General features: G+C 43.7%; 1 protein-coding gene across 11 annotated transcripts in view; it reads right to left on the reverse strand.

Moving 5' to 3' along the window:
- Positions 1-5676, reverse strand: part of GRAMD1B (GRAM domain containing 1B) — a 110824-nt gene extending 105148 nt beyond the window's left edge. For all 11 annotated transcript variants that reach the window (XM_040652143.2, XM_015298155.4, XM_040652146.2 and 8 more), the window contains exon 1: positions 5424-5676. The gene's annotated coding sequence lies outside the window, so the exon portion shown is untranslated. The remainder of the gene's footprint in view (positions 1-5423) is intronic.
- Between the last annotated feature and the right edge of the window lie 6851 nt (positions 5677-12527).

The following is a 12527-nucleotide window of genomic DNA, read 5'->3' on the forward strand; positions in this document are numbered from 1 at the left end:
CAGGGCAAACTCTAAATACTAAGTGGGGTTTTTTTTAACATAGGCAAACAGAGCGCCAAGATTGGGAGTGTAAGGAAAGGTGTGCCAACAGGGCATACTGAAGTTGACTTTTAAGTGGGGGTATCAAGAAGAATTTCATCCCAGAAAGAGAGGTCAGGCATTGGAATTGACTGCCCGGGGAGATGGAGTCGCCATCCTTAGAGGTCCTTGTGGACATTTGGATGTGGCACTTAAGGGACATTATTTAGTGGTGGACTTGCAGTGTATGGTAACAGTTGATCTGATTTTATGAGTATCAGATGCTGTAATTCTAAAACTAAGCAAAGGAAGGAAAGATGCAGACAGACAGGGGTCAAGTGAAAAAACACACCCTTGGCTAGGTTTCTCATCCTGTTTACGAGTAAATACTTGATTTACTCAAGTCTCAGCACAGGAGGAGGGAATGTGCAGGAAGCTTTCCTTGCTTTGATGCATGTCTGCATGTGAATATTTCATATTTCCTTAGAACTGCATTGGAAGAGAAGATTTCAGACTTCCGAGCAACCAAGGGCTAAAGCCTGTTTGTTCCCCTGCTCACAGTAACTATTTACTGGGCACAGACTCCTATTTTTAGGATCACAGATATCCCACACACCACCTCATCACATCACTGACTCCACAGTACCAGTGCTTAGCAGGTGGAGATAAACTCAAGCTGTAGCAGACGCCTAGTTTAGGTGCTTATCAGCTCAAAAAAAAAAAACCAAGGCTTATCTGCCCTGTCTAAGCTCTACCACAAACACACTGCTATCCTTTTAAGCCCCATAGTTACTGCTTCTTGCATATAAACAACCACAGGTATTTAAATCACTGTTCCAAGGAACTCAAGATGGAACAGGTCTCTCTCACCCACCTCCCTCCATCTCCTGTTCAAACTCCTTGCCTTTGTAGCACCCATAAATACTCCACAAATACTCCCAAGTGTGGGGAAAAAAACACCTTAACCCAGCAGTGCTCTCTCCTAGGACCCAACTCAGCCAACTAATAAGACATTAAGTTGGACTTGCTGTGGTCTCAACAGCACAGAGCCACTCCTCAATCAATCCTTTCAATTATCTGATAACACCTAAGTGTATTTTTGTCCCCTTACCCTGACAGAGAGTTGGTGAGACGTGTAAGGAAAGAGTAACAGACAGTTCCAGGAGTGAGATATTATTATCAAGTAACCTAATAGACACAGTGGGACATGCAAGCACACCAGTAATATTTATTATTTACCTGAGACCCCTGCAGACTTTCTGCATGAGAGATGCTAAAAGGAAAGCTCATATTCACAGAAAGGGGACATGTGGCTATACTGCAGTCGCCAGGCCTGCTAGCTAGGCATAGTTACTGTAAGTGACCTAGTTAGAAATGGAAATGTGTGCAAGAAAGCTGCAGAAATCTCACACTGAATCAGCACTGCAGCCTACACCAGCACATCAAGAGTTGGTTTCACTTCTCTACCCAGCCGTGCTCTGTCTTACCACAAGCTAAGATCTCTCTAAACAGCAGTTTCTCTTTCTGAGCCACCTGGTTGGTTTAGTATGAGATGAGCAAGGCACGTGGGAAGACATCTTCCCTCCCTGTGCATGCTCTGTTCCACATTTTATACAGTTAGCCTGAAAACCAGGCCTGTCACATCAGGTAAAGCGTTCCTCTTGGGATGTGTTCCCTCTTTGCTGAAGGGGCCAAAAGGGCAGCAAGGTTCCACAGCTCGGAGGGCTTTGCCCTTTCTACTGTGTCATGTGTCACAATGATGAGCGTGGCACCACAGGGGGAGACGACAGCTTGTTCTTCTACATTAGCTTCTCTTGGATCACACCAGGGCTGAACATGGTCATAATGATCTCTGAAGAGCGTTTTCAATCCCTCTTCATTCCAGCACAGTACAGACAGGAGACAATTAGCCCTACATGATCCATTTGTCTCAAAGGGAAAAGAAGGTGAGTTTATATCATAGCAAAGTCCACCAAGACACAGCAATAAGCGGGGCTAATGCTTCCTTTTGAGTTTTCAAAGCAAGTCTTCCAACCCGATGCTATAGTGTCCCTGCATGTTGTCTGAAAGCATTCAAAGCCAAGGTGCACAACATGAGACATCTTAGAGGCAGTCACTGGTCACACTACTACAAGCAAAAGTGGTGACCTCTGAAAATTATATCTTGCACTCTGGAACAAAAGGAGGAACTGTAGTGCTAGCCAGAAAGCAATTAAAACTAGCTTATTAGCTACCTAAGATGTTTAACTGGCTCCTGTTACAACTACAGAATGTCTCCATCCTGTATTTAGTACTACAACACCCTCTAGGATATCACGCTTGTTTTGCCTGCTGGAAGCTGAGGACCAGCAAGGCTAATACAATCCACAGTATTTAGGCACTTGTATCAGCATACTATTACAATGGCTGACCTCAGGTGACGTGCTTAGTCACTCCAAAAGTCAGCAATGGAACAGTGACAGAACTCAAACCTCCAGGAGTTCTGTGCTAACTCTTTAAGCAGCCAATCATTTCCTCTTTCAGTGAAGCTTACAATGTAGATCCCACTGTTCATCTTCCATAAGAACAGCAGGCTAGGCCATAGCTGTCATGAACAGAAGAACTGTACTGCAGACTACAGGACTACAATATCAGGATCATAATTAGTTTCAGTCTTATTAATTTTAACAGATGAAACACTGGGAAATTCAGCATATGTACCAAGTTACTGACTGCACAGCTGACCCAGGCTGGTCTGCTTATTGACTTCCATCATATAAAGAAGAAATTCAGGATTTAGCTCCAACTACACCCTGCGCCTGCTTCCCCAATCAAGACTTACCAGAGCACAGAAAGAGTTCAAATGCTGCCTTTCATTTCTGTAGGAACTCAATGCAGTATGCAATGCTGTTTTGAAACCTGGGACGTTTCTGGTTCCAGAGTCATTTATCAGTAAACTCATGTTTATGTTGCGCATGAAGCAGCTTGAGACAGATGTAAGGTAAACGGTGCAATAAGCATTTGTATGTATTGGGACTGGGAGGACGATGCACAGTGCACAAGTTCATGGGAAAGCAGCATGCATGACCTGACAGTATATGAAACAGGAGGCATTCTAGCTCTGTAATGTAGAACAATGTATACCAAAGCATTTGTTAAACATTGGGCACAAGCATGCCAAATAAATGGATGTTGTCAATGACAGCATTACAGCCAGTCAACAGATTTATTTATTTTAATCCCAGGAACAAAACATGCCATGAAAACTCATGCGTATGATTACATTCCTCAGGTCAGGTAGGATTAAGTTTAGTTTCTCCTGCTTTCCTACAGAACCTTTCCCTGCTGCTGTTTTCCCTTACTGCCCAATCCCAAATGAGTTTAAGACTCCTCCTTAACCAAAAACCCAGAATTCCAGCACACCTCTACCATATGGTATCTATCAGACTTGGCTGAACATTAGGGAAAAGCTTGGCTTTAGAAGGCTGTTCATAAAATAAATTAGCAGAATAGGAATAAAGTCACAGTTTAAGATGTGTTTAAATTTACAGATTAAAAAAAAAGAGCAACAGGTACTTTAAAAATACTAAGAAGCAATATTGAACAAGTTCTGGAACTCACTGATAATCACCTCCAACATAGGCATGTTACAGTCTAGCTACAAGCACAGTATTTCACAGACAACAATCAACTATGAATTCCTTGCCTTTTGTAAATGAAACACTTCAGGAAGTGCAGCCAAACATACACTAAGAGTATTGACTATGAAGGGTTGCACTTTACGTGCAGCCAAGGTTGACATGGTCATCTCCAAGACTCAGAATTCTTCAAGATGCAAATTAATTGGAATAATGCATTTTCTGCCCTTTGGCAGCACGCACAGTCTTTCCATAAATAGCAGTTAGCTGCAGAATTCACTTGCTAGTTAGCATCCCATGGTGAGCAGTACAGCTGGTACTGATCATCTAGGTCACAAGCTGCATTTCTGCTACAGTTCGTTAGTAGGATTCTTTTTCTTCATGAAATTCAAGCAAAACACAAAGACAAAACCAAACACTTACAACTGTAAGGCACGGTGTGATGTTTGAAGTCTGTACGTTCACCCCCCAAAAGTTTAAGACTTCTCTTCAAGGTGGTTCTCCTCCGTGGAAAACACTTCAAAAAGAGGGGAACGCCTCCGAGACCTTAAGTCAAATCTTTGCCTGCTTTTGAGTCTGAAATTTCAATCAGAACTCCAATGGTTTATGAAGTTTGTAACTTCTGCATTCGCCCGACCCACATAACCACACAGGGCTAACGTTTCTAAAGCGTCCTCTACTTCCCCTCCACCTTAAAAGATTTGTCTAATATTGAGATAACCATAATCAGCTAGCAACGAAAATTAACACATTCACTATTTAAGGCCTAATGCCTGCTTCTGAGAAAGGCACAAGTTTTACAAGCTGAGTATATTCACCCAATAATCAGTATGGCCCAAATCCTTGCTTAGTTCTGCCCATGCTCCCAGCCAGGGATTTGGGCAACTGCTCGTTTACTGCTCTAAATAACACCTGCTAACACACACGTGTATAGAAATGAATTACACAGGATATTCACAACCTTGTTTCAGTTCATTCTTAGAGCTGTCTGTGAAGCACGGCCAGGCTGATCCTTTCCTGTAATAGCTTTTCTCAAAATGAGAGGGTTGGACTAACCTGCTGCATCCAGCAGCCTGCAAACTCGCATGCAGCACGCTGCTCCTCAGGCAAACACTCCAACGTGCAGACTAAGAATGTATACTTAAAGAAAAGCTTTTAGGTTATAAATAAGCTAAGTGAGGAAATTAGAGGGAGAAATACCTCTAGAAATAAGAAGCATCAGCACAGGGAGTGGAGAGCTTGGTTTTAGAACTGAAGCGCTATCTGCAGAAGTGTTTTGCAATATCCAGGAGGTCCAGAAAATACCGTGTGTTGCTAAATATACTGTGTGAAAATATCATCCTTCCTGTGCAATGGGACACCACTTCCATTCTTATGTGGTGGTCAGTATTTTAATACTGTGACTCCCAGAGATGCGCCCCAGACAGTTAAATCTCATAAACATTTAGTGAGAAGTAAGCAAATTTCTTATCCCTCTGAACGTGAGCCGATCTTCCCCATCACAGCTTTTTCCAGCAGTCCATGTTAATAGCTTTACTATTGACTTGCAGTAACCTCATTGCCCCAAGGAAGAAACACACCAAACAAAATGACACAAGATCCCCTCCTGGATACCTCTGGAGGAGAGATATCCCCAAACACCTGTATTATTATTTCCCCCACACACGCTAAACCATGAGTGATGTATCTGCTTCCCACAGACCATCAAAACCCAGTACTGGCAGTGACTCCCAGCATCACCTGAGCCACACGGGGACAAGAGTAAGGCAACAGGAGCACGGCTCTTACCTGGCTGTGCTCAGAGGGCACCCATTCATCAGCCGGCAGCAGCGCCTCGCAGTGCTGGAGCCCGATGTCTCCGTGAGAGCAGACGATCCCCCCCGGAGGGGCAGAATGCGGGCTGGGGAGGAGGGGACCCCCCGCTGTGAACCGGACACCAGCTCTGGAGGTGTGAGGTCAGTGACAGACAGCCAACAGAGCCGGGAGCCGCTCCATGCCTCCCCTCGTACTGTAGCACATCTCTCGCTGCCAAGTATACGCTGCTCGCACAGGAGCGGTGCGCCTCGTTAACCCTCCTCTGGCTGCAGGGCAGGAAGCAGGGGTGCCTCTCTGAAGGGATCTTCCTTTCCCTCTGCTTTCCAATCCATGCTCAGCGTTGCTCCTCTCCCACATCAGGTGGGATTTTGCAACACAATCTTAAAGAGATTTAAAGGCACGATGATAAAGAGGCTGCAAAGCCAGCAGCATCCCCCTCACAAACAGAACAGCTAAACAGCTGCAGATGGGGAAACTACAAATAAAACCTGGCATCAGCATAATAAGGGTTTGCTGTGTCACAAGGGTGTCTAAACAAGTTTATAATCCCTCATTGTTACCTGGAGCTGGAAGGTGGTTTGAATCATACTATGAAGAGGTCTGAATATTTGTACTCCCTCCGCTTACAGATGGATTTAGAGGTGGTCAGATTTCATGCATGTTTCCCAATCACCTGCAGCATACGTACAGTCCTTGGGAGAATAAGTATTTGTGTCCAGAATCAGAAAGGTTAGAGTGCTAGCATTACATACCTGCCACACACAAAACAGATACTGATCTAGACCAGGTTAATGGGTAATCAGGTTTTGTTCTAGCATAGGATCACCTCTGAGTACAGGTATCACTCATCCACCATAAGACAAAATAACATTCACAGCATTCATATGATTCTCTTTTCCAATTGCATTTCTTTGCTTTTGCACATCATTTTATTTCAGTGACTACAGACCAATTTTCCCTTTCATAAAAACATGCCCCAGGGATTTGGACACCAAAGTTCTCATCAGCTGCAATCAAGTTAAAATCTATGGTGCCGCCTGAAACTCTCACATATCTGTATCTCTTCACCACAGTCCACTATAGCACCTAATACACGAGCTCCAGTTCCATCAGATATGCTCTGTCCTATCCTGACAAGTCTCCAGGGACAGACTGACTTGTTTGATCTGCATCAGAGAAAGCCAGTGGACTGTTTTTAGTAGGTCAACATAGCCCACCATAATCAAAGGAAAAAATAGAGTAAGAGTAGCATATGCTCCCTTAGAACCATAATGCAAATAGACTATGGGCACAGAATTGCGTAGCTTCCAGCACATGAAAGACACAGATGATCAAAACCCACAACATAAACCCAGTGAACTCTTCAACTTGTAGTCCAGTGCAGAGCTCTGAGCTTCTACACCGTTTGCTCTCAAAGCAAACCCCCACCCTCCTACCACCATTTTAAATCAACCACTGGCAAACTCCAGTGTTTGTTCTTTAACACCTGAGAGCACACAACTGTTAGCAATCCCATTTTACATGATGTGGACAGACTGCAGCCAGATGGCAAGCAGCATTCTAAGGAACCATCTTACCTGGTATAAATGAACAGAGCAGCAGCCAAAGCTGCAGCCAGGGACCAGAAGTTTACCTACGCTGCAGTACAGATAACCCAGGTTACCTTGGATAGCAGGCAATCCAAGCAGAGAGCAGCACACCCCACACTGCACAGCCAGACTCCTTGGCTCATGCACACAGCAGCAGATGTACAGCAGCAGTGTAAAATAGTTCTCCCCTACTTCCTTCAAGCAGAAGAGACTGTCTTTCCCCATACCCAGTATGAAATCCCTCTTCTCATACAGAAGGTACAGCTTACACATTCTGATCTAATGTAGAGTAGCAGCATTATAACATTCTGAGGCACATCACTCCCAATTACTGTTGGGTTGTAGAAATATTTATATACAAGATAGCAGCTGGCTAACAAGTTACACAGCCACCTCCCAGCAACTTTAAGCACTTCTCTAGAAGATAAATAGCAAAAGTTGCTCAAAGAACATCCTTACTACATCTCCTTGGTCTTCAAATCCAGCCTGCTACGTTACCCTATCTGCTTGTGTTCTCATATACAGTGTCCAGATGGGAAGTATTTCTTTGACCTTTTATATTTAATATGTTAATTAAATGGAATTACACCCCAGTGGTAAAGCTCTACCCTCATTCTGATTCTATTTCAGACTCTAGAAAATTGCAGCCTTGGTTACCATCACACGTGGGGTAACTCCCCACACAGGGAATATTTTACATATACCCACTGTAACAGTAGGATGTTATTTACTGAAGTTGGACTCTATCCTAGCTGATCCCTTGCAACTCTGTACACTATATGATTCTATGAAGTACTAATAATCCACCAAACACAGCCATCCCTGGACCTTTAAAGCAAAGAAACAGCTTTGCCTATACTCCATACCAGCTGTGCATAAGCAAACACAGAACCAAAATCAATGCTCATCAGCTAACGAAACAAACCTGTTCCCTCTAGCCAGGCAGCTCTGCAGGCTGACAACACAAAGCCAGCAGTGGTTTATCTGCAAGGGAGCATCCAGACGTTCTGCAAACTTAACATTACAATCACTGTTTGGGGTTAGTCTACCTGGATTTGAAGGATTCTGTTCTCAGAAGCCAAAATATATCTGGAATACAGCTGCTATTTAGATACAGGCATTACTCAAGCAATTTTATTACATTTAAGGCTATCTTAGTCCCTTGTTTTGAGTACTCATCTATAAAAAGCAATGCTCACCCCTTCCAGAAGCCTGCCACTGCTCCACACATCACCCCATGCCTCAGAAAAGCATCCTTGCAAACAGAGCTGTCAGTGCACAGCTTAAAATATTCCGAGGATGGCAAAGTTACACAGGGTTTTCCACAGGACTGATGGTGGCTTCTGAAGGTAAATAAGTTAATAGCACTAAAAACACACTCCCTACACTTACAGTAATTATGCAATTTTCAGATACAAAACCACATTCTGTTTCCTTGAGAGGGGAAAGGATTGTGCCCCTATAGGCAGCTCTGCCATTTTACCTCCCATAGCCCCTTCTGCAAGGTTACAGCCAGCACAAAGCTAATCCCGTGCTTCAGAGAATGCTGTTTGACCTCACAGACTTACAGGGATATTGATAAGCTACAAAAGAAGTGCAGTTTCACAAAGGAGAAATAAAACACTTAGAAGAGCCCATCCAGGCATCGCATTAAGTCTGCCACAGCACAGGAAATAAGTTATTTTTCTGAGATACGCTGCTTCAATATAGAAGCAGATCCCGGGTTTTCTTTTCACCTCATTTCTTCTCATGGTCTCCCCTGCCTCACATGAACAAACATTTCAAACAAAGGCAACAGGAAACTGCAAAGCTAAAAGGCATCTCAATACCTAGGAGTGCTGGAGAAGAGAAAGCACACACAGACAGAATAAGACTTAAAGCACAAAGCTTCCATTATCTCCAGAACTATTTCTATAAATCCTTGGTCTACAAGCCGTTTACACCAGAAGAACTTGCCGCTCCTTAAGCAACAAAAGTCAGACAAGATTAGATATGGACACTACAAGTAATTCTCCTCCATCCGTTTTCAGGTCAACACACCCTGGCAGAAGTGCTCAACCATAGGATCTAAATTTCTATAACGAACCATTATGAACCACACTTAAGTCATTTTTCCTTCAGAATGCCCACTTACGAAAGGAATGAGAACACGGAGATGAGTAACATGAGACAAAAAAGAGGAGCTATAGGCTCAAAAATCCTAGGGCTCTAACAACAGAATTGAGCGAAACAAACCTAGCAGCAAAGGATGTGCCAGCTTCCAGCTTTCTTCACACAGGAAAGAATCCTATTATCTAAGTCTTGCATGCAGCACGACAACTCTGTAGGCTGCATCTGGTGGAGTTCTAGCAGAACCACATAACAAAGGGCTTCACAGCTATCTGTTCCTGCTGCAATCCGTAACACTTTGATAAGGAGAGTTGCTCTGCTCACAAAAAGCAAAATTGCTTCCAACGGGTCATTAGCAATCCCAGGCAAAGGATTCACAGGTAGACCAACAGCCACATATGGAAAGAAGAGGTGAACTCACCCAACCAGTGAAGGGGTTCTCTGCCACGCAGCACTCCTCTTCAGAAAGCAGCCAAGGCCCAAAGGTTGCTCTCCCTTCAATGGCTGACCCTTATATGAGCCCAGAGGGGCTGCACCCTGGGTCCACTCGTTACGGCCACCTGGGGAGCACAGGTGCAAACAATTTGCCTGCACTCCCTGGGCAGCCACACCCCCACACCAGGTGCTCAATCCCCCATTGCACCCTTGACCTACAGCTTCCCTACAGGAGTGAACAAGATATTATGACAATCAAGTCCCCTTTGAAATGACAAAATGGGTGATTTACCAACTCTCAGTCAAGAGTCGTGTGTAAGAGTATGCATCAAGAAGGAGTAAGTCCTTTGCCAGGGAAGCAGTGGCCACGATTAGAGACTTGCATTTGAAAGTCCAGAAGCCAGGCATAGGTCTTACTGCACCTTCAGCATACTCCTTCCTCCACTCCCCCCCATCCAAATGGCCATTGCCATCGAGGCCAAGACAAGTGTGCATAGATGACATTAGAAACAGACAAGCAACAGACAGCAATAATAAATACCAGAGATTAAAGTTCATGAGGAAAAGCTGTGGCCTCGAGGCTTCTTTCAAGGACAGGGTGTTTAATAATGGATGCAAGAGGAATACAACTCAGCCCCCGCAAGCAGAAATTCAGGAAAAAGTGATTTTCAACCCATTTTATTGGTCATTTAGAATATTCACACTGTTCATTCCCTACCAAGGAAAAATAAAACTCTACAAAGATGAACTGCTCAAATTCAGCTCTTCAATTTTCTCCTTCTACCATATATACACACACAACATTTTTCAAAGTCTTTGAAACAGCAAGCAAAGAGAACAACAAAGCCAGTGTAAAATCACCAGTATAGCAAGGGCACTAGTCCTGCCAAACTGTAAAACAGCTCTTCTTCAGAATCCTCTGATAAGAAATCTTCCAATCTGATGCTGGAAAAGAAATTGCATCGAGCATATGGGGAGAGCATCTGTCTTTGAAGCAGAAACTTTCCTAGTCTTTCAGGGATATAAGTAACCAGAATAAATGTGGCCTGGCCTGACCTTGGGTACGCTGAACACTACTGACTGTCACTGGTTTAAATGGAGAAGCCAAAGTCCAACCCACCATGCTCAATAAACCCCTTGTGCCTTAACCTCTAAGACATGTTTAGACAAGAACCATCTGAAGCTTTAGCACCTCTCCTTCAATCCTGGGGCATCTGACATCTATACAGACCATGCCAACCTCTGCACCACGTGAAGAAGTACAGAATTCCACAATGAAATTGGAGGAATGCAGCAACAAAGTCACAGCTGCTCCCATCTCTTAGTGGAGTCACTGAATCAGCTCATTATAACGTTTTCAGTCAACTCCTGTGGCCTGTGCCATGCAGATTTATTTAAACACGCCTATCCAAACACATACCTGCAGATTTAAAATGTTTGCACCTTAAAATATCCAAGGAGCGAGGGCTTTCTGCATTTGTTGGCTTGGGTGTCTATTTTTATTGCCCAAGTTATAACCCCTAATACCAAAGGTACCCAGGCACCAGAAGGTCGATTACCTCAGCACAAGTCTGGAGACTTGCACTGTTCAGCCTGTAGGCCCTGAGCACCCTTCGCCCTCATCCGCCATCTTAGAGGAGGCCCTCCTGCCTGCACACAGAGGGAGCGTTTGGGGAGATGCAAATGGAAGTGGTCCATCAGCTTCCCTGATTCTCCATGCTTCTTTGAGTTGTCTTAATAACACCAGCTGCCTTAGCTGGAAAAAGGGAGAAGGAAACATTTTGCCTGTTGTGTAAGCTGGAGGGATCTGGCAGCCCTTTCCCGTCAGGCTCCAGGACAACACAGTTTGAATTTTCAGATTCCTCAAAGAAGAAAATTGCATGCAAATTCATTATCCCCATATTGGGCAAACAAAGCCTTCTGCATTAGGAATCTAGATCCAGATCATCTGAAACATGTCTGATCCAAGACCTGGATTATTCACTCATCGTTTGCTGAATAGAAAGCATTAATATTTCATAGTTTCCTGAGGTAGCACATTTTAGCCTGTTGAACAGCAAAGTAAAATATTCATAGCAATCGCTCTGAGCAAGATCTATCAGCAAATATCCTAGGGGAGGAAAAAGATGCAGCGTCATTTGCCAATATTCCACTGCAGTGCAACAAATCCATTCAGCAAAAACAAAAGAGAAAAGCCACAGAAGACATGCTAGCAACTTTTCTTTTCACTCTCTACTTAATTAGAATTAGTTTACTAGGTACCTTCTGCTTAATCTGTGACACTCCATTAATGATATTTTTATACAATACTTGGGTCATGTTCATTGTGTTGTTTTCTTGTTTGGTTGTGTTTGTTGTTCCTTTAAGTCTGTTTTCTAAGGTTAAGTGCAATGAAAGAACCAAGCGTGAGCTGCCTATAGAGATGTAGAGAACTGAGTTGGTCACTCAGACTTCTTGTTTTTGTATTGCATTCTTCCTGCAGCATTTATGCCTGTGGGATACTGAGCAGCCTTCTGGCTAACTACACTCAGAACGGATAGGAATATGCATAACATGACTCTTAGAACTGAGAAGTAGACAAGTCCTCAAGCCAGTCTCCAGTAGGTATAAGAAAAATAGCAAGTTTTGAGCCTTGAGGGATCAGATATTGCAGCTAAGGCCAGCAGCACACAGTCTGACTGCCAAGGGGTTACGACAGCAGCAGGGCTGCCAGACAGGAACAACCAAAATTATTTTTAGTACTACAGCAAATTATGGACCTTCATATGAAGATTTCATTCCAAACTGTTCCATTTATAGCTACAGGCTTCATATCAAAATATAGAAGGATCATTATCTTTTCCCTAGACTTATGTTCCTGCTGCAGCCTTTCCTTGCTTGGCTTTATTACAGGACCACAACCGGTGTGCTCCCAGGGGCTACATTTCTCATTTGATAGAAGGCA

This window comes from Gallus gallus, chromosome 24, assembly GCF_016699485.2.
Source record: "Gallus gallus isolate bGalGal1 chromosome 24, bGalGal1.mat.broiler.GRCg7b, whole genome shotgun sequence".
NCBI lineage: Eukaryota > Metazoa > Chordata > Aves > Galliformes > Phasianidae > Gallus > Gallus gallus.